Here is a 7,464-nt window from a genome sequence, read left to right on the forward strand (position 1 = left end):
AATGAGTTGGAACATGTTCATCAGTGGATATATATTGAAGCCTCACTGCTCCTCTCTGAACCCAATCCCTGATGAAGTGGTACTTGATCTCTATGTGCTTTGACCGATCATGAAATACTGGATTCTCTGTGAGTTTAATGCAACTTTGATTATCACAGTATATTGTAGTTGGTCTTAGCCTCTAACCAAATAAGTCGCATATCATCTTACGAAGCCAAATACCCTCACAACTAGTCTGACTAGCTGCAATATAATCAACCTCCATTGAGCTCAGTGCCACTGATCTCTGCTTCCTCCTGAAGCACTACACAATTGTTAAACCCAACATGAAACAACATCTGAATGTACTCTTCATGTCACTAGCACTGCTTGCCCAATATGAGTTTGTACAACCTGTCAACTTGACTCCATCTCCTCAGATATAGTCTAGATCATAGTCCACTGTGACCTAAAGTTATCTCAACACATGTTTTGCAGCCACCCAATGTAATCTCATTAAATTGACTCAATGTGTTGACTACGAAACAAATATATGGTCTAGTGTTTCCTATATACATCAAAGAACCAATCAACTGACGATACAGGGAAGGGTTCACCAACTCAAAATTTGAAGCATGAAACTTCTTCTAGTTGGTGATAATAGGAGTAGCGATAGGCCTGCAACCCTCCATATGAAATCTCCTTAGCCCCTTGCATACCTTCCCTAGCCCATGAAGATATGCACCTACTCTTGCCAAACCTCCAACCCCAAAAAGTAATGCATCAATCCCAAATCAGTAATATAAAATTGTGAAGCAAGATCCCTTTTGTAGTGTTGGATGAGTTTGTCCTCTCCTATAATAAATAAGTCATCCACATACAAAACCAAAATGAGTGGATCGTCACCAACCATGACAAAGTATAGGTTCGGATCTGCATCATTCTTCTGGAAACCCATCTACTACAAGTAGGCATCTATCATCTTGTACCATGTCCTTAACGCCCGCTTCAGTCCATATAAGGCTTTCTTAAGCCTACACACATGAGACTCTCCCGTGCACCTCAAAGCCCTGTGGTTGCTCAATGTACACTCATGTATAACCCCATTGAAAAAGGTTGTCTTCAAATCCATCTGGTGAATCCCCCAACCCATATCAAGTGCTATAGATACCACTACTCTAATGGAGCTATAACAAGAAATTGGTGCGAAGGTCTCCTCATAGTCAACTCCCTCTACCTGTGAGAACTCCTGCGCCACAAAACGAGCTTTCAACTTCTCCATGTTGCCATTTGCAACATGTTTGATCTTGTAGTGTAAAAATTTTGAATAATTAAGTACTTATTCATAGAGATTATCCCGATTATACACTATTGCGGAATACATGCACAATACATAATCTCCTCTACGTTGATCATCAATTTAGCAGCATCAAAAACAATGAAACATCAATCGCATGCACACATTAACACAGTATGTAAACCAAGGAAAGCATACAGCGGAAAATCCCACACTATCTATATATTATAATGATAGCGAACATGTAACAATACATAGTACTATACTCCTCACAAGTACTCAATACTATCTCCACCTGTTACACACAAAACTAGCTCAGATCTGATCAATCACAACTCAAATATCCTCCACTGCTTTGCCTGCCTCCACTGCGCAATCTGCAAGAGAAATCATTCACTCTGTAAAAACGAATTCCCTTGGTATACTATGCAAGCCATCATGGGCAACCTCCATCCATGCATGTGCAAATCTCATGCACAACTATAGTCACAACTGATAGCAATCTCAACCTCTAACACTTGTCTCCACTAAACTGTACATGCACTGAGTTAACTGATGTATTCTTTAGTTGCTTTATGAGTTAATAATTAGTGAATTAATTAATAATTTAATTCACACAACTCATCACCAGTGTATTATTTAGTTAGACTAAAATACAACTAGTTCAACCAAGTCAAACTGAACACAACTCCATCAACTCCACAATCAACTTCACCAAACTCAACCACATGAGTTCTAACTGAAGTCCTGCGTGCAATAGCTCAACTGACCCACAAAAAAAACGTATTTCCTTCTGACAGCTGCATGTGCCACATCTGTAGCTCAAACGAAAGTGCTCCAAGAGGATAAGATAATGTTTATAGTCCAAATATTATTATGAGACAATAATATTCGACTGTTCTATTTTTAGCCTGGCAGTCTAAAAATAGAAACCTGCCCATATGTCTAAAAATAGAAGTCCATCTATTTTTACCAACATGACCAATCATCCACAAATAACATATTGTAACTCATAGACCATGATCCATATGTCCAAAAATAGACTTTGCACCAAAAATAGCCTGTGGGCCCACTTAGTGAAGGCGACTTCTTTCCACTAAGCTCCATCATCTTGTTGCATTCTCAACACTCCCTCTCAACAAGATATGGATTATTAGCAACCCCTATCCTGCCTCGGTGGTATTTGAATTTACTCATGGTGAGCGCCTTCGTCAAGATATCAGCATCCTGATCCTCTGTTGGAATGTATGAAAGTAACATGACTCTCCGCTGCACACAATCTCTGATATGATGGTACCTGATGTTAATGTGCTTGGATCTATCATGAAATACTGGATTAGTCGAGAGTTTAATGCAACTCTGGTTATCACAATAAATCACTGTAGGCTCCAAGTGAGAACCGAACAACCCAACCAGGATCTTTCTCATCCATATAGCCTCGCATGCAGCCAAAATTGCTGCCATATACTCGACCTCTGTTGCATTGAGTGCCATGGATCTCTGCTTCCTGCTGTACCAAGAAACTGCTGTCGACCCGATACTGAAGACCCCTCCTGATGTGCTCTTTCTGTCCGTTGGGCTCCCTGCCTAATCTGCATCCGTGAAGCCACATAGCTTCAGCTCATCCTCCTGTCTGTACCACAAACCATATCCTGATGTGCCTCTCAAATAACGTAATACATGCTTGCCTGCCTTCCAGAAGAGCTTGGTTGGCTTAACCATAGCTTGTGAAAGCTGGTTAACAGCATAGCATATATCGGGTCGTGTATTGACCAGATACATAAGCGACCTCACCAACTGTCGATAAACAGTGGCATCCACTTCTTCTGTTGAAGTGGCATCCTCCTTCCTCCAACCTCCAGAAGAGGAGTATCAACAAGCTTGCAGCCATGGATGCTGAACTTCTCCAGTATCTCCCAAGCATACTTACCCTGAGAAACAAATAGTCCATCACTGCATTGCCAAATTTCCAATCCCAAGAAATAATGAAGGAGGCCCAAGTCCTTCATCTCAAACTCCTTAGCAATATCATCCTTGCATGAAAGTATCAACAGCTCATCACCTGTTAGAATCAAATCATCTACATAAAGTACAATGATAAGCAACTTACCCTCCACCACAATCTGGTATAGGTTAGGATCCGCCTCACTCTTGGAGAATCCAAGTCTAGTGAAATAACTGTCTATCCGTGTGTCCCAAGCACGTGGTGCTTGTTCCAACCCATACAACGCTCTCTTGAGCCTGCACAAATGCGACTCGCTGCTGAAGATCTCGAAACCTTCGAGGTGCTCAATGTACACCTCCTCCTCAATGACTCCGTTGAGGAACACAGTCTTCACATCCATCTGATGAATGTGCCATCCCATCTGCGCTGAGAGAGCAAGAATCGTCCGTATGGAAGAATACCTTGTGACAGGTGCAAAGGTCTCCTCATAATCGATCCCCTCTATCTGTGAAAGGCCTTGGGCAACAAATCTTGCCTTGTACTTCTCCACACTCCCGTCAGCTGCCTGCTTAACTTTGTAGATCCATCTCGAACCCACCACTGATTTCCCTTCCGGTCTTGGGACAATCTCCCATGCACTGTTTCTGACAATCGAATCATACTCTTCCACCATGGCATCTACCCATGCGGGATCCTCCACAACTTCCTCGAAAGAGGATGGCTCAGTCACAACACATTTGCTCACAAGAGCCATGTATCCAGTGTACCGATTAGGTGACTGTCCATGTCTATGTTGAGTTGTAGGTGGTCCTACAACCTTCTCTGCATCTTGAGCCAGTCGCTCAGCTTCTGTCAAGCGCCTTCGCCCTCTGATGGTTGGCGCTGCATGAGTGGTCTCTTCCACTCCATGAACTTCGTCCTATGGCTGATCCACGTCTTGAAGCTCATCTTTAGGAACTAATAGCTCCTCATCTGCATGCAAGTGTGGCTCCCTCTCAAGCGAACACTTCATGGCTTTCTCCTCCTGAAATTTTATATCCTGTCGCACAACAGTCTTGCCACTGTCTGGAAAATACACACGATAGTTGTGGGGCGTATCAGTGTACCCCACAAATATCCCAACCTCTGCGGTCAGCTCCAACTTCTTCCTGGCATCCTTCGTCACATGCATGTAAACGTTAGCACCAAAAATCCTCAAATGAGAAATATCAGGCCTCTTACCAGAATAAACCTCCTCGGGTGTACTCATGCCAAGTATCCTGTGAGGACAATGGTTCTGCACATATACTGCAGTATTGCATGCTTCTGCCCACAAGTGAAGGGGTAGGCCCTGATCATGCAACATCGCCCGTGCAGCACCCACGATCGTTTTGTTCTTCTGCTTAGCAACCCCGCTCTGCTGTGGGTTATGGGGGGCTATGAGCTCTCTTCGTATCCCTTCTGCACTGCAAAAGTCCTTGAACTCGCTAGAGATGTATTCACCACCATTATCGCTCCTAAGAGCCTTCACCTTCTTCCTCGAGTCCTTCTCGACCAGTGCTTTGAACTCACAGAACTTTGAGTATGTCTCGTTCTTCTTCTGCATGAAAAAGATCCAACAATTTCAAGAGAAATCATCAACAAAGATCACATAATACCTATGTTTTGCTATCGAAGCTACTGAGAAAGGTCCACACACGTATGTGTGAATTCTCTCAAGGATCGTCGTGGCGCGACTATCCTTCTCGTGAAAGTTGGCTTTCACAAACTTTCCCAAAGTACACCCCTTGCACTGATCTGACTGCGCAAGTGTGCCCTTAGGAAGCCCAATAGTGATCTGCAGCAGTATCTTCAAGGCTCCATGGTGAAGGTGATCCAATCTCCTGTGCCACAACTCGCCATCATCCCGGCTCACCAATCCTTTTGTCTTGCATGCCATTGCTGCGCAGCCATCTACATGCAACTGATAAAGGTTCCTCACTCGAACCCCTATCTTCCGGGTTTCTCCAGTTGTCTTACTACGCAGGAAGGCCTTTCCCTCGCTGAAAACAACATCATATCCCTTGTCTTCTAGCATCGCCACAGAGATAAGATTCTTCTTCAATCCTGGAACATGCATCACTTCCTTCAATATGAAGGGTTTACCAAACTCCCTCTCAAAGGAAATGGTACTGATACCGGTCGCACTGTATCTACCATCATCGCCCATCTCGATGTGCACTCCAAGATCTTTCTCCTCCAGATCAGAAAACAAATCTCGATCTCCTGTCATGTGAAAAGACGCACCACTATCCAAGAACCACACCGATCCCATCACACTTGAAACCAAGCATGCGATCAATGAAAAATCAAGCTCAAACTGCGAGGCTAGAGCCTCTCTTGCTGCAGATCCAGCAACTTGCTTGTTCTTCTTCTTCTGCGGACAATTAGTGGCATAGTGTCCGTGCTGGTGACAGTGAAAGCACTTCACCTTGGACATGTCCTGCTTCTTGCCTTTTGCATTGGAATGAGAAGCTTTCTTGCTCTTCCCCTTCTTTGCTTTGGCAGCCAAAGCGCAATTTTCTTCATCAGGTCCCTTTGATGAAGATTTGTCCCTGGTATTCCACCTGATCTCCTCCTGCACAAGATCTGACCAAAGTCTCTCCCATCCTGGCAATTTCTCCCGACCATTGACAGAGTCCTGATAGGAATGCCAACTCTTTGGAAGACCAAGGAGAGCCAAGCTCACCGAGTCCTCATCATCGACAATCACCCCCACACTTCCCAGCTCATCCCTGCACTGAGTGAACTTCGTGAGATACTTGGGCATACTGTCTCCCTTCTCGCATTTAATGTTTCTGAGTTTATCTTTGAGCACCAACTTCCTCTGATCACTCTTGCTTTGGAATAGATCTGTCAACGCTTTCCACATCAAGTATGGAGAAGCCTTTCCATGCAGGCTAGACACAATGTGATCCTTCACGCCCTCCAACAGAATCCTTCGACACTTTGTTGTCTTCTTTTGCCAAACCTCAGCTTCGGCAGCATCGGTAGGCTTTGGGACCTCAACCTCTATGAAATCCTTCAGCCCATTATCATCTAACGCTGCCTCCATCCTGTCCTTCCATGCAATATAGTTTGAGCTGACCTTAAGAGCATACTCCAATCGCAATCCGTTGAAAGACATTGCCACGTTGATACCAAGAAAACACTGCTGCAAATTCGAATTCAACCAGCGCCAAACTCAACCGCCTTTGATCTAGAATTCGTGAGAACAAAGTATTTCTCGTATAGAGATTGACTGTATGGGTTTTTACCAGATATCTCACCTTCCAAAGGAAGGATGAATCCATAGGCTACCTGGCCCAATTACAGACTCTACCTAAGGAAATAAGATGTAAACACTTACTGAATAATAGATCTGATGATCAACAGCTCTGATACCATGTAGAAATTTTGAATAATTAAGTACTTATTCACAGAGATTATCCTGATTATACACTATTTCGGAATACATGCACAATACATAATCTCCTCTACGTTGATCATAAATTTAGCAGCATCAAAAACAATGAAACATCAATCGCATGCACACATTTACACAGTATGTAACCCGGGGAAAGCATACAGCTGAAAACCCCACACTATCTGTATATTATAATGATAGAGAACATGTAACAATACATAGTACAATACTCCTCACAAGTACTCAATACTATCTCCACCTGTTACACACAAAACTAGCTCAGATCTGATCAATCACAACTCAAATCTCCTCCACTGCTTTGCCTGCCTCCACTGCGCAATCTGCAAGAGAAATCATTCACTCTGTAAAAACGAATTCCCTTGGTATACTACGCAAGCCATCATGGGCAATCTCCATCCATGCATGTGCAAATCTCATGCACAACTATAGTCACAACTGATAGCAATCTCAACCTCTAACACCTGTCTCCACTGAACTGTACATGCACTGAGTTAACTGATGTATTCTTTAGTTGCTTTATGAGTTAATAATTAGTGAATTAATTAATAATTTAATTCACACAACTAATCACTAGTGTATTCTTTAATTAGACTAAAATACAACTAGTTCAACCAAGTCAAACTGAACACAACTCCATAAACTCCACAATCAACTCCACCAAACTCAACCACATGAGTTCTAACTGAAGTCTTGCATGCAATAGATCAACTAAACCACAAGAAAAGCGTATTTCCTTCTGACAGCTGCATGTGCCACATCTGTAGCTCAAACTGAAGTGCTCCAAGAGGATAAGATAAT

Source organism: Pinus tabuliformis, chromosome 7 (assembly GCF_031772625.1).
Source record: "Pinus tabuliformis cultivar Carrire ecotype Pingquan chromosome 7, CPIR1, whole genome shotgun sequence".
Classification (NCBI taxonomy): domain Eukaryota; kingdom Viridiplantae; phylum Streptophyta; class Pinopsida; order Pinales; family Pinaceae; genus Pinus; species Pinus tabuliformis.